Source organism: Diabrotica virgifera, chromosome 3, assembly GCF_917563875.1.
Source record: "Diabrotica virgifera virgifera chromosome 3, PGI_DIABVI_V3a".
NCBI classification, from domain to species: Eukaryota; Metazoa; Arthropoda; class Insecta; order Coleoptera; family Chrysomelidae; genus Diabrotica; species Diabrotica virgifera.
In genome coordinates, this window is record NC_065445.1 from 186679162 (window position 1) to 186694099 (window position 14938).

General features: G+C 31.3%; 1 protein-coding gene across 2 annotated transcripts in view; it reads right to left on the reverse strand.

Moving 5' to 3' along the window:
- The window catches only part of LOC126881472 (sorting nexin lst-4), a 148395-nt gene that overhangs the window by 28784 nt on the left and 104673 nt on the right, over positions 1–14938 (reverse strand). The window lies entirely within an intron of this gene.

The window sequence follows — 14938 nt, forward strand, 5'->3', positions numbered from 1 at the left end:
AAATCATCTATTATTATATAAGAAAAAGTTTACAATTCTACATCCCCTCCATTTTTGAAAAATGGAGGGGAATACCCCCTCTCGAAGGTGAAAAATATACATTCAAAATAAGTCCGGAATTGGATAAAATGACTAATTCTAAGCAACTTTTGTTCTATAGAGTTTTTTCCCCAAGTCAATACTTTTCGAGTTATTTGCAAGTGAATATGTTCATTTTTAACAGAAAAAAACATGCTTTTGGACGGTTTTTCGGAGACAATTCAAAAAGTAACTATTTCAGCGATAAAAATATTCTTAGCAAAAATATAGCTTATAAAAAATTGAAAAAAATGGTGTATGCTCGAGATCTGTATTGAAAAGTAGGTTCTTCTTCATCAAATTCCAAATCGACTATTTCAATGTGAAAGAACCCAAAAACGGAGCACTTTTTGGGGAAAATTCATTTCACCTTATTTAAAGTGTTTAAAAAAGGTTTATTTTTGTTAAAAAAAAACTTGTAACAATAAAGGTAAGTGAGTTACGCTCAAAATATTGTTGGTCCCTTTTATTTTTTGGTAAAAAAATCGCGAAAATCACCCCCTAATTAGCATCACAAATAAATTTTATCATTACCACTTCACAAGTTACTTTGCGTATGTATTATTTATATGATATGTAAGTTTCATCGGTTCAAAGTGCTTATTTAAAAAAAAGCTATAGTTAAAATGGCTTGAACGAGTAACTTATCACGAGTTTAGGTAAATTTTGAACGGCCGTAGCATAACCAATTTTTGTCTAACAAGAAGACAAAAAAGAAAAAATATTCAGAAAAGCAAAACGTACATTTTATTACTCTTTAAAATTTTTGGTATTACTAATAATTTTTAAGTTAATTCCATGAACAATTCCATTTTTTTCAAAATTAAAAAAAATGTTTTATTTTAAACCCAATTTTTTTCAAAAATGAGCACTTTGAACCAATGAAACTTATAGATAATATAAATAATACATATACCCCAGGCTGTGGGTGAAAAAACGTGATATAATTCAGGAATTTTTGAAACCTATCAGGTGTTGTAAAGGACGATGCCAGGAATAACTTCTACCAAAATGTGACCAAAAATATTGTGAACTTTTTTTTTAATTGCGATTTTCATTTGTTAAATTTGCAATTTTTAAAGATTTTTAATTTTGCAGCTTAGGATATTGATTTTAGAGAAAAACTTTTTGATAGAAAGTTGTAGTAAATTAAAAAACCTACAATTTGAGCCATGGTAAGTTTAATTTCGTTTATTGGTTATTCCAAAACAGCATGCGAAATGTCCAAAATGGCCGTTTTTTACAATTGCGTTATTTATTGAACAAATAATTTTTTTTATTTTTTAAAGCTTTAAAATGAAGATCTTTCAATTCCAAACATAAAAAAAATTGCAAGGCCGGATTAACGAATTTGTTGCTTAGATATTATAAATTGTTTATCCCAAGAGGTCAAATGTCGAAAGCTATAACTTTTTGAAGAAAAATCGTAGAGAGTTGTTGTAATATCCAATATCCTTCCAAAGAGTTATATTTTTATATTCTGATGTAAATAAATCCGTAAAACATTTTTAAACCTCAATTTTTGGGTTTGAAAATAAGGGGGCAAATTTCGTTATAAACATTTAGAGCTGAAGCGGCCCAGTACATCCTATGAGTTTTTAACTTACAGATTATTGTTGCTGAAGAAGGAACGAAGATTTGTAAAAAAATAAAAAAATTTCTACGACCAGCTGAAGCCGAGCTAAATGTTGGGTTTGAAAATAAGGGGGCAAATTTCGTTATAAACATTTAGAGCTGAAGCGGCCCTGTACATCCTATGAGTTTCTAACTTACAGATTATTGTTGCTAAAGACGAAACGAAGATTTATAAAAAAATAAAAAAAATTTACAACCAACTGAAGCCGAGATAATTGTTTATGTTTTCTTAAATCGTAGTGCCTTTATTTATAACAATTAAGAAATTAGTTTACAGTCATTGACTAAAGAAAGACTTATATTATCTTAAAATAAAAATTATTATAAACTATAATTACATTTAATTATTAAAAATTATTTTTAAAATCGGTGCTTTTGCGAGCGGCCGAATTTTGCAAATCGCCCGGCTCGCTTCAAATCCGCGCGCTCGGAGAATTTTTACGTAACTTGTATTAAATTTTGACCGAAAACAATTTAATAATATTACCATTATAATATACAGTGTATTTACCACTGTATTTGTTTTTCTTGATAAACTTTTATATGTGAAATCTCATTTCTGAAGAAATAAAATTACAAAAATGATACATATAACTATATTTTAATTTTTGCATTGTTATATAAATATAATAATAATAATGTTACTTCTTATTATACAATATAAAACTGTTTCTTCTTGTAGTGACTATCCGTTTTAGATGTTGGCGAACATCATGGCAATTTGGCAAACCCCATTTGGAAACTGAGAACCAGGAAGGCGAAGGATTACCTTGCTAGAAAATTTACGTACGTCGTTCAACACAACAACTACAAATATTTTTAGAGCAGCAGTACCGATTTAGTGTGCAAGTACAGATTGCCATGATGGTCGCCAACATCCAAAACGGATAGTCACTATGTAATATTATTTCTTCAGAAATGAGTTTTCACATATAACAGTTTATCAAGAAAAACAAATACAGTGGTAAATACACTGTATATTATAATGGTAATATTATTAAATTGTTTTTGGTCAAAATTTAATACAAGTTACGTAAAAATTTTCCGAGCGCGCGGATTTGAAGCGAGCCGGGCGGCATATACGTAAACTGCAGACGCACAAGGCATGGGCGAACGATTCGGCTTTTTCCGATTAGCGGGTAGTAGAGTGCAGACGTACTTAGCCTTTATAAAAGCCGAATCGTTCGCCCATGCCTTGTGCGTCTGCAGTTTACGTATATGCAGCCGGGCGATTTGCAAAATTCGGACGCTCGCAAAAGCACCGATTTTAAAAATAATTTTTAATAATTAAATGTAACTATATTTTATAATTATTTTTAATTTAAGATAATATAAGTCTTTCTTTAGTCAATGACTAAAATAATTTCTTAATTATTGTAAATAAAGGCACTACGATTTAAAAAAAAAAGAAACAATTATCTCGGCTTCAGTTGGTTGTAGAAAATTTTTATTCTTTTATAAATCTTCGTTTCATCTTCAGCAATAATAATCTGTAAGTTAGAAACTCATAGGATGTACAGGGCCGCTTCAGCTCTAAATGTTTATAACGAAATTTGCCCCCTTATTTTCAAACCCAAAAATTAGAAGTTTAAAAATGTTTTACGCATTTATTTACATCAGAATATGAAAATATAACTCTTTAGAAGGAGATTGGATGTTTCACCAACTCTCTACGATTTTTCTTCAAAAAGTTATAGCCTTCGACATTTGACCTCTTGGGATAAACAATTTATAATATCTAAGCAACAAATTCGTTAATCCGGCCTTACCATTTTTTTTATGTTTGGAATTGAAAGATCTTCATTTTAAAGCTTTAAAAAATAAAAAAAATATTTGTACAATAAATAACGCAATTGTAAAAAACGGCCATTTTGGACATTTCGCAGGCTGTGTTGCAATAACCAATAAACAAAATTAAACTTACGATAGCTCAAATTGTAGGTTTTTTAATTTACTACAACTTTCTATTAAAAAGTTTTTCCCTAGAATCAATATCCTAAGCTGCAAAATTAAAAATCTTTAAAAATTGCAAATTTAACAAATGAAAATCGCAATAACAAAAAAAGCTCACAATATTTTTGGTCACATTTTAGTAGAAGTTATTCCTGGCATCGTCCTTTACAACACCTGATAGGTTTCAAAAATTCCTGAATTATATCCTGAAATCGACCTATTTTTCACCCACAGCCTGGAGTAATAAGTAAAGTAACTTGTGAAGAGGTAATGATTAATTTTATTTGGGAAGCTAATTAGGGGGTGATTTTCGCGATTTTTGTACCAAAAAATAAAAGGGGCCAACAATATTTTGAGCGTAACTCACTTATTTTTAATTTTAGAAGTTTTTTTAAAAAACAAAAATAAACCTTTTTTAAACACTTTAAAAAAGATATAATGAATTTTCCCCGAAAAGTGCTCTGTTTTTTGGTTATTTCACATTGAAATATTCGATTTGGAATTTGACGAAGAAGAACCTACTTTTCATTAGCTACAACTCTGCTTCTACTGGGTCTGCAGACCTCACGCGTACACCATTTTTTTTAAACTCTTATAAGCCATATTTTCACTAAGAATATTTTTTTTGCTAGAATACTTACTTTTTGAGTTATCTGCGAAATACTCGGTAAGTATTGACTTAGTGAAAAAACTCTATAGAACAAAAGTTGCTTAGAATTAGTCATTTTATCCAATTCCGGGCCTATTTTGAACGTATATTTTTTCACTCCCGAGAAAATATTTTTCACCCAGTATTTACCAATTGTTGTAAAATGAAGGGGATGTAGAATTGTAAACTTTTTCTTATATAATAATAGACAATTTCAACTACCTATTCCCAAATTTTCATTCTTCCTTAATTTTTTTAGAGGTTTTCGTAAAATTTTGTGTTCCCTGATCGGGCAACATGGATAAAACTTGGATATATTGCTACAACCCAGAAACAAATCAGCAAGCGATGGAATTAAAACATTCTCGTTCTCCTAGGCCTAAGAAGTTTTGAGTTAAAAAATCTGCTATAAAAGTTCTTGTTTCAGTTTTCTGGGATTGTCAGATCATGATCAAAGGAAGAGTAATCTACGGACTTTTTTAATATACAGGGTGTCCCGGAAAATAGTGCGTTCCTTAAAGGTATAGGTAGAAGGCACCATGTAGAACAAAAAACTCTTATAACATTTTTTTCTAAATTCAACCGTTTGACCAAAAAATTAAAATACATCTTGGTATGGAAATTTAAATCTGACAACTATGTGCGGTACGCAAATTTAAGCATAGACAGTCCCATGTAAATAGATAGAAGATAGATAGTACACACATGGTTTTAAAGAATCCTGTTTAGTGTCAATGCCGAAAATTTTTTCGAATAGTGAGTGTATTCAAATACTATGGACTATTATAGTCAATAGTATTTGGTGTATTACCTATTATGTTATTACCTATGAATGGTGTTTGTGAAATGTTACTTGAAACATCTGTTCGGTATAATAATTATTTTCAAGTAAGTACAACTTAGTTATTTCAGTTCACAAGTAAACAAATTACTGAGACATTATCCGGTGTATTTAAGTTCCACTGTAAACTATTAAAACTATGTAATTCAGTTAAAGCCCTCAGCAATACTCAGCATTCAACCCATTTAAACCTTACTAAATACATAATACTAGTTCAGTTAAAAGATGTGTTTTTATGTTAAAAGATGTGTAATTTTTTTAAAAGTATGCAACAGGTACCTATTTCAATACATTTCAAAAGAAAATAATTTTAGTAAACAAATAGTAAATACATAAGTATTACCTATTAGTACCTATATCAATACATTTCAAAAGAAAATAATTTTAGTAAACAAATAGTAAATACATAAGTATTACCTACTATTAGGTTGGATTATTTTAAATACTGTAAATCACAATCACAAACGAGTTCTTATTATCTGTTATTATTCCGTAGTGCGTACGATGTTGCCAGTTTATTAAAATTTCCAAACATTAAAATACAGGTATATGGAAAACAATGTTAACTTTTTTTTGGAAGCGGTTAACTTTAGAAAAAAATGGTATAGGACTTTTTTGTTCCAAATTGTGTATTCTCTCCATACCTTAAAGGAACGCACTATTTTCCGGGACACCCTGTATTCTCGTAGGTCAGTACTTCCAATGGATTATACTATTTTTCGATAAATACGTGACCAAAACTTGGATATGACGAAAATTTTGAGGACGATCTGTGGGTGACCTGTTGGTCAATTAATCTATTTTTGTAAGTAGGTGCGTTAAAGTAAACGCGCTGTATCTACTGTATCGTACTATAGACGAAGAAATAAGTATATAGGTAAGTAAATATAGGTAAGTAATTATAGGTACAGTATTTCTCATGATCATCTTTCAGTGCGTCACAGTTTTTCGATTTCTTTCTAACGCATTAAATTGTATGTGACAGAAAAAAAGGCACGTCGGTGATTACATTTCGTCGGTGACATTTTTATAACATTTATTCTAGTTGTCGATAGATGGCGCCATAATAAAAAATATTTTTTTTTAATTAGATAATAATATTACAAATATAATCTGTATAATTTATAAGACTATACAAATCAAAGAAAATACCATTTTATAAATGCAAGAAACACTTTTGATTTGTTTTTATTCCAAATTAAAAATAAAATGTGACAACTGTCAGATTTAACTAAAATGTCATTTAGAATAAATGTCATAAATGTGTATTATCACGGACTTACCCTTTTTCCTATCATTTGTTACGCACTGAAAAATGATCATGAGAAATACTGTAAGTAAATATTCTTAGGCGAAGCAATAAAACATTAAAATCGGCCTTACCTCCGAAAAAAAAAGGACAAGACGGATCATAATAATTATTTTTGCATTCGATTCGTGAATGCGCAAGAAAACTTTGTGACCCCGAGCCATGATATAATATTGAAAAACTGCATATATAAAATGCATTCTTAAAGTGCATCTCAAACAGACAATAAAAAAAATTCAGAACTCACCAATTATCGGCGGAAATGAGTTCAATTTTGTTACTCGGGGGTTTTTGGGGTCGCTGAAAACGAATATGACGTCAAAAGTGATCTTCGGAGTACCTGTTGCCAAGGGTACCTACTGTTTACCTCGTCATTAATATTCATTAAAAAATTAGTCAAAAATCATTACTCGGGGGTTTTTGGGGCCGCTAACGACGAATATGACATCGGAAGAGATTATCGGAGTACTTGGTGCCCAGGGTACCTTCTGTTTAGCTCTCTTGTGGAGTTTTCGGCAAAAAAATTATTAAAAAATTAGTCAAAAATAATTACTCGGGGATTTTTGGGATCGCTAACGACGAATATGACATCGGAAGCGATCTCCGGAATACCTGGTGCCCAGGGTACCTACTTCTTATGGAGTTTTCGGCAAATTCATTAAAAATTAGCCAAAAATCATCACTCGGGGTTTTTTGGTCGCTGACGACGAATATGACATCGGAAGTGATCTACGGAGTACTTTGTACCTAGGGTACCTACTGTTTACCTCGTTTTCTGGAGTTTTCGGCAAATTCATTAAAAAATTAGTCAAACATCATTAGCACAGCATAGAAAACGCAACAGCAGTGACACACTAGAAGGCGGGAAAAGTTCGCGCACTATTACTGCGCAGATAGTCGGCCATTTTTCGCGTAGTACCAGACAATGTAGAAAATCGACAGTGTTGCCGATTTGTACATAATTATCAGATTTACTTAACTTTTATGACATTCTGATAATAAATATTTTTTAACATAATTTTATACGTATGCCTGTGGGAATTATGTCAATAATTGGGACATAACACAAAATATTGACGATGAATGGCGATTGTATTGTTAAGCTTTTGCAGAAATTCCAGAAAATCTAAAAGAATCTCTTACGGGTAATAAAGTTAGTGCAATAAAATAACTGATACTGCAGTAACGCAGAAATAAAAAATCACTTTTTCTTAGATATCGTTGTCTGTCTACGTTTAAATGCGATCTGTGAGCAAATATTAAATTGGTGTTAGCAAAAGTGAATGAGTAAAAGAATGTTACTCCTTTCAAACAGACAAAAAATGTTAAAATATTTTAATCACATAAAGTCTTCATTTTCACAAGATGAGGATGGGGAAATTTTATTTGAAAGCGTTCCAGATGTCGTTTATTATAGTATAATATATTACATATAAGTTTGTTACAAGTATTTTTGAATTAACAAGTTGAATAAAATAACTTTTTTTTAATGTATTTTTATTACCCTTAGAAACTACCAAGATCAAAAATTTTAACATATTTTTTGGCAAAATCTGATCATTTTAGCAATGGTTAATATAATTTCATATAGTGACATCGGCAACACTGATGAACGAACATCACCACTGAGATGTACTACGCTAAAAATGGCGACTCTGTACTTTTCAACTTCAAATTCGGCATCGGGGAGTGTCCTTGCTGGTCTAGTTTATTATGCTGTGTCATTAGTTACGAGATAAACAGTAGCTACCCTGGGCACCAGGTACACCGCAGATCACTTCCGATATCATATTCGTCGTCAGAGACCCCAAAAATCCCTAAGTAATGTATTTTAATTAATTTTTTAATGAAATTGCCAAAAACTCCAGAAAACGAGGTAAACAGCAGGTACCCTGGGTACCAAGTACTCCGTAGATCGCTTTCGATGTCATATTCGTCGTTAGCGACCCCAAAAACACCCGAGTAATTCTGTACCATTTGATCAGATGATGTTATGTCCATTTTTACTATTTTATAGGAGAGACAAAAAACCGTTCATGGGAGTTTGTGTTTAAGGTTTTACCTAAGAATTAGCAATTTTCAGAATAAAAAGATAAATGAATCTATGTGATATCTTATAATTTAATTTAGGGATTCGAAAAAGCGCAACAAAAATTTGAAAATACAGTGGAACCCCGTTAACTCGGATTAATCGGGACCGCGGCCGATCCGGGTAATCGAAAATTCGGGTTAGCCGGAGAAAATGGTAAAAATTATTAAAATATGGTATGCTTACAGATAAACTCAGTTATAATTGGCACACAGACACTTGTAAACCACGTTCGCGTTCCACACATACAAAGCGTCGTCGAGAGTCTCATTTTTAGCTTTCTTAGCTTTGCACCGATTGTCCAAACTGTCTTTTGTTATCATTTTGAAACAAAAACAACATTTTAAGTTTTATTGCCATTACGTAGACAAAAAATCACGCCAACACAAAATCTGAATATATTTACGAACGATTACAGAACGGAACGAACAATGCGACTTTACTACACACACACAATACCGTCTCGAAACGAGAACGAACTTATGTTATTTAAGAAGAGTGAAGACTAAGACCATTGTTTGAAAAATAATTTTTTAATAGTCTTTTCTAAACAATGCTAGACAGTTTCAAGTAAATAAAGGATACTACAGATGCCTGTTGGTTTCGATAACACGACAAAGAGCGTTGTCTGCCATGCCAGTCATTTTTACTAAGGTATATTATGTATCAAATTACACAAATACGCATTATCTCTCATTGTATAATGTGTTTGACATTGAAAAGTGAAACGAATGAACTACATAGGAATTCGCTAAAGCGACAAATTTTTACGAAGAAAGTTTATTATGATAAATAAAATTAGCCTGAAAAATATAAGATATTATAGTATTCGAACAATATGTTTATAAGGAAAGATAAAAGAAAATATTTTAAGATGTTGAAAAGAAATTGGAAAATCCAGCATAAAGGACATACATTTTTATTGTTGTAATGTTTGTCTGATAAAAATCGGTCCGGGTTAGCCGGACTTCAGGGTTATCGGGGGCCGACTTATCGGGGTTCCACTGTAAAAGAGAAATTTGAAAAAATTGCAAATTATCATGTTTTAACCAAATGAATATTCTCAAAGAATATCACTTATAATCTTCATATGCTGGAATTATTTGATTTTTTTGTTTAATTTCTTCTTATGTCATCTTCATGTCTTCTCTATGTCTTCATCCGCGATGAAGGTTGGCAATCATCACTGATATTCTAACTTTTGACACTACAGCCCGAAATAGTTCAGTTGAGTTGCATACAAACCAGGATATTTCTTCTACTATGCTGCGCCTTCCTTGAATCTTTTCCTGCATTATTAATTTTAAGAATTCATATCTGTCACCATGTGTTATATGACCCAGATATTGTAGTTTTCTTATTTTGATGGAATCCAGTATCTCCCTGTTGTGCTCTATTCTTCTTAGTATTTTTCATTGGTTATTCTGTCTGTCCAGGAGATTCTCAGCATTCTTCGATATGTCCACATTTCAAATACTTCCAATCTATTGAGACATTGTTTATTAAGAGTCCATGTCTCCACAACATACAAAAGAACAGAAAATACATAAAACTTTAAAACTCGCTTTCTAAAATTTAGGCTGAGGTCTCTACTACAAAATATTTGTTTCATATTATTGAATGCACTAAAAAATGAATTAATAAATCTTAATTCCCCAAAAATACCTATTTGTGACTTGTGCTAACACTTATCACTATTTGACCATAAAAAATGAAAAATGTATTTTGATCATTGTGTGATAAGAATACTTATGATAATCTAATCACGCATAAACAAAAAAATGTGCACTTATCAATGAATAACCAATGTTGTCAATCAAATTATATTTGTCGTGAAATTTAGTAGCCTCTGACTAAACGAAAAGAATGTTGTTTTAATTATTTTTGCACAATAAACCCAAAATGATCAAATATGCAGTTAGCACCGTCTGACCAAATGGTACAGAATTATTTTTGACTAATTGTTTTATTAAAATTTTTTGTTGAAAACTCCACAAGACGAGGTAAACAGTAGGTACCCTGTGTACCAGGTACTCCGGAAATGACTTCCGATGTCATATTCGTCGTTAGCGGCCCCAAAAACCCCGAGGTTTACCTTAGATTACCCGAGTAATGATTTTTGACTAATATTTAATGAATTTGCCGAAAACTCCACAAGACGAGGTACAGAGCAGATACCTTGGGCACCAGGTACTCCGGAGATCACTTTTGATGTCATATTCGTTTTCAGCGATCCCAAAAACCCCCCGAGTAACAAAATTGAACTCATTTCCGCCGATAATTGACGAGTTCCGAATTTTTTTTATTGTCTGTTTGAGACGCACTTTAAGAATGCATTTTTGTATGCAGTTTTTCAATATTATATCATGGCTCCGGTTCACAAGGTTTCCTGGCGCATTCACGAATCGAATGCAAAAAGAATTATTAAGATCCGTCTTGTCCTTTTTTCCGAGGTTCAGTGCTTTATTGCTTCCACTATTATATTTCCAACAGGAACTAAACATATTCCACAATTGCTAACAAACTTGAAACTAGATGAATAGTAAACACTGGAGATGGTTAAAAATGATAAAGAATAACTCTATAGTGTTCAGAATACAAATGATTTGTAACGAAAAGTAGTAGGTACGCGAATAAAAATATTCCTGTTATCTAGTTATTAACTTGATTACCACCAACACTACCTTTTTGACGTAGTAATTAGGTACACATTTTAATAATTATATACATAAAGATACCTTTATAAGAACTCTTAGTACAACAATCGAACATTTTCTTGCATTTCAACCACTAATATTTCACGAAAATCACCACCAACACATCACACGTATGAAGTACCTACACTAAATTAACTTTAAGGTAGAACAATAATAAACAAGGTGTTAATAAAAATGAATCATTGCCGACAACAATTAACATTTTAAAAAGCGATAGTGATGTAAACGCAAACACGTTTTCTGACTCATGCGCTCACTTCATTTTTCCTTGTACAAGACGGAATATAATAAAGATGGCTGTGACCTCATGACCGAAAGACAACAGAGGTGCAGCATATTGTTGTTTGTTGAAGGAGATGGTGAAACTGCGATAACCATTTAGCATATGACGAAATAAAACAAACTTAGAATCGAGACAATTTTAAGTTTTAAGGAATAGAAAGAAAAAATAAATAATATTACTTTCTGAATAATCATAATACTTATCAAATCAATGTATTTTATACCTATTCCAAAGCTGTGGAATCATAAAATTGATATTCAAATAAACATTTTTTGCAAATAAAATTCATTTATTTAATTAATTCAAACCAGCTCAAGCGTTTAAAATAAAATTTTTATACATAATTTACACAAATACGCAACTAATGTATTCGTACTCGCTTAGAACCAAGTAGGGAAATGACCGCGCGCTATTCACTTGTCTAAATTTCTTGCGTCAATCTATTGTTTCGTTTCGGTACGATTGGCCATTTGACGTATTGTAAACAAAGCAAAGCAAGTTAACGTAAATAAAAAGAAACAAAAAAAAACTATTCCTAAAGGCGGATCTGCATCAATAAAAAGGCAATAGCGGGATAACATGGTCAAAATTGCACCAGGCTCGATTCAGTTTTGGGTTTAGCCATTCAAGAAAATATAACTGAAAAATCACTCGGTCAAATTTTCAAGTCCCTAGGTACTTCTGGGAGTCCGCTATGAAAAAAAAAAACGTGTTTTGAAAATTTTTTTTTCAGGCGGTGTATGGTTGCAAAAAATCCTGAAAAAATTCATGAGTATGTATCTTAATAATACAAAACTGCCTGGTTTTTTTTCAGATTTTTAGCTTAAAAATTGAGCCCAGGAAAAATATTTTAAATTTTCAGTGATTTTTTAATGATTACTACTTACGTAATAAAAATCTTTTTATTAAACGTTGTTGAGGAATTATTATTTAAATAAAATATTAAATTATTTGAATTACCTACTTAGTAATGATTAAATCGTAAGAATTAAGCACCTAAAGGGTGCAGAGTGTCTAAGGGATTAATAAATTAATTATTACGTGCTCATGAAATTACAAAATTCAAACTAAAATTAATATAGGTGCAATATTATTATATATGACGAAAATGAAAGGAATAAATTCGTTACTTCGCAAACTGGCGACTTTAATGGGGTAGGCGCAAAATCTTGGTCCAATGCTATTTAAAGATCCTCTATGTATATTATGTAAATTAAATTCGGGACACCATGTATATATTATACACTCTGGGCCAAAATTAAGCGGCCACCTTAAAAATGGGTCATTTTTGATGTTTTATCTCCTAAACCTGTTGTCCGATTTAAGTGATTTTTTACTATGTTATAGCCTTATTCCTTGACAATATCGTTATAATAATATTGGTGCTAAGCAGGTAAATTTTCATTATATACCGGGTGTACGAATCAAACTGTGTCTTTTTCTTAAAGTTTGCATCACCCTGTGGAATATTATAGCATTTGTAGAATACTGAAAATAAAACCTAACTATAGCCTCATGCTTTCTCAACATTTTGTTGTTTGATTGAATCGCTTATGTTGGATAATAAAAAAGTTATGTGCTTTAACACCTAGACATGTTCTTATCAATACAGGGTGTTATTAAAAAATTTTGACAAAGTTTAAGAGGTAATTATGCATGAAAAAATAATGACAGTTTGCTTTATAAACTTATGTCCGCAAATGCTTCGTTTCCGATATAGGGGGTGTTGAAATTTTTCTGACAAACTGACGATTTATTTATTGCTTTAAAACCGGTTGAGATATGCAAATGCGATTTGGTGGGTTTAATGACGTAGTTATTGCATATTTTTGTGACATACAATTAAGAATTTAATATCCACCATTGGCGCGCATACGAGTAACATGAGCCATCATATTACCCGTATGCGCGCCAATGGTGAATATTAAATGCTTAATTGTATACCAAAAAAATGTGCAATAACTACGTATTAAAACCCACCAAATTTCATGTGCATGTCTCAACCGGTTTTAAAGTAATACCTAAATAAATCGTCAGTTTGTCAGAAAAATTTCAACAATTCGTCAATTGGAATAAATTCGTAAATTAGTTTATTCATTTTGTTTATCCGAAAGAGCTTTTGCAATGTTATTGATCAGAAGATAATAATGATACAGCAATTCTGTGGAAACTACATGAAAGAAGAACACTTATATTTTCAAAGAATTAAAAAAAATCAATCAAACATTTTTATCATTCCGAAAACATTTTACTAAAGTACAGTGATTTTTGGCTTAAAAACAATTTAAATAGATTTGTTAATATTGATTTGGGATTTCAAAAGCTGGTATTTTTACACGAATTTTCAAAAAAAAACTTAGGTTAAACCGCCTTGGTTAAATGCGGTCAAATTTCATTTAGTTATTATACATAAAATTCTCCTGTAACAGTGTTAGTTACTATACTCCTCCGAAACGGCTAGACCAATTTTTATGAAATTTTACACGTATATCCTGTAGGACTGAGAATAGGTTTTAATCTATTTTTCATACACATAAATTATAAGGGGGTTGCCCCTTACATTTTTTTTTATTTTTTTGGACAAAATTGTCTACCTTAATTTTATATGGTGCAGAATTAAAAAATACAAAGAAGCCTTAATTTTCACTCTTCTATCAGCAACCCCCATTTTTTAATAGCCATCTATATTTACATCTATAAAATTCTCCTGTCACAGTGTTAGTTGCCATACTTCTCTGAGACCGCTTGACCGATTTTTATGAAATTATATACGAATATTTGATAGGTCTTAGAACCTGTCGTAATCTATTTTTCATATCCCTGAGTGATAAGGGGGATCCCCCTAACATTTTGTAATGTTAGGTGGGGATATGTGTACATAACGTACTCTACAAGACAACGAGTACATACAACTTGTTGTAATTTGTTTATAACTTGTTTTTTTATGGGGGTAGGCGCAAAAATTCGGCTTCAATGCCTTTTAAATGCATTAATTTTTTTCGAATCCTGACAAAACTAATAAGTATTTTTGAAAAATTTAAACGCAGAATGAAAAATTACGTTGTTACCGAGGGCCGAAAGTCCCTGAAAACTTCTATGATGTTTATTTTACTAAGTTACAGGGGTGAACAAAAAGTGAAAATTTATGGTGATTTTTAGTTTCAAATATCTCATTAAAAAGAAACTTTTTGCGTATTCTAAGGGACTTTCGGCCCTCGGTAATAATGTAATCTTTCATTCTGCGTTTAAATTTTTCAAAAATATTTATTAGTTTTACCAGGATTCGAAAAAAAAAATTAAATCATTTGAAAAGAACTGGAGCCGAAATTTTGCACCTACGCCCTAAATAACGTCGCAGTTATCAAAAATTTTGAAATGCTGTTT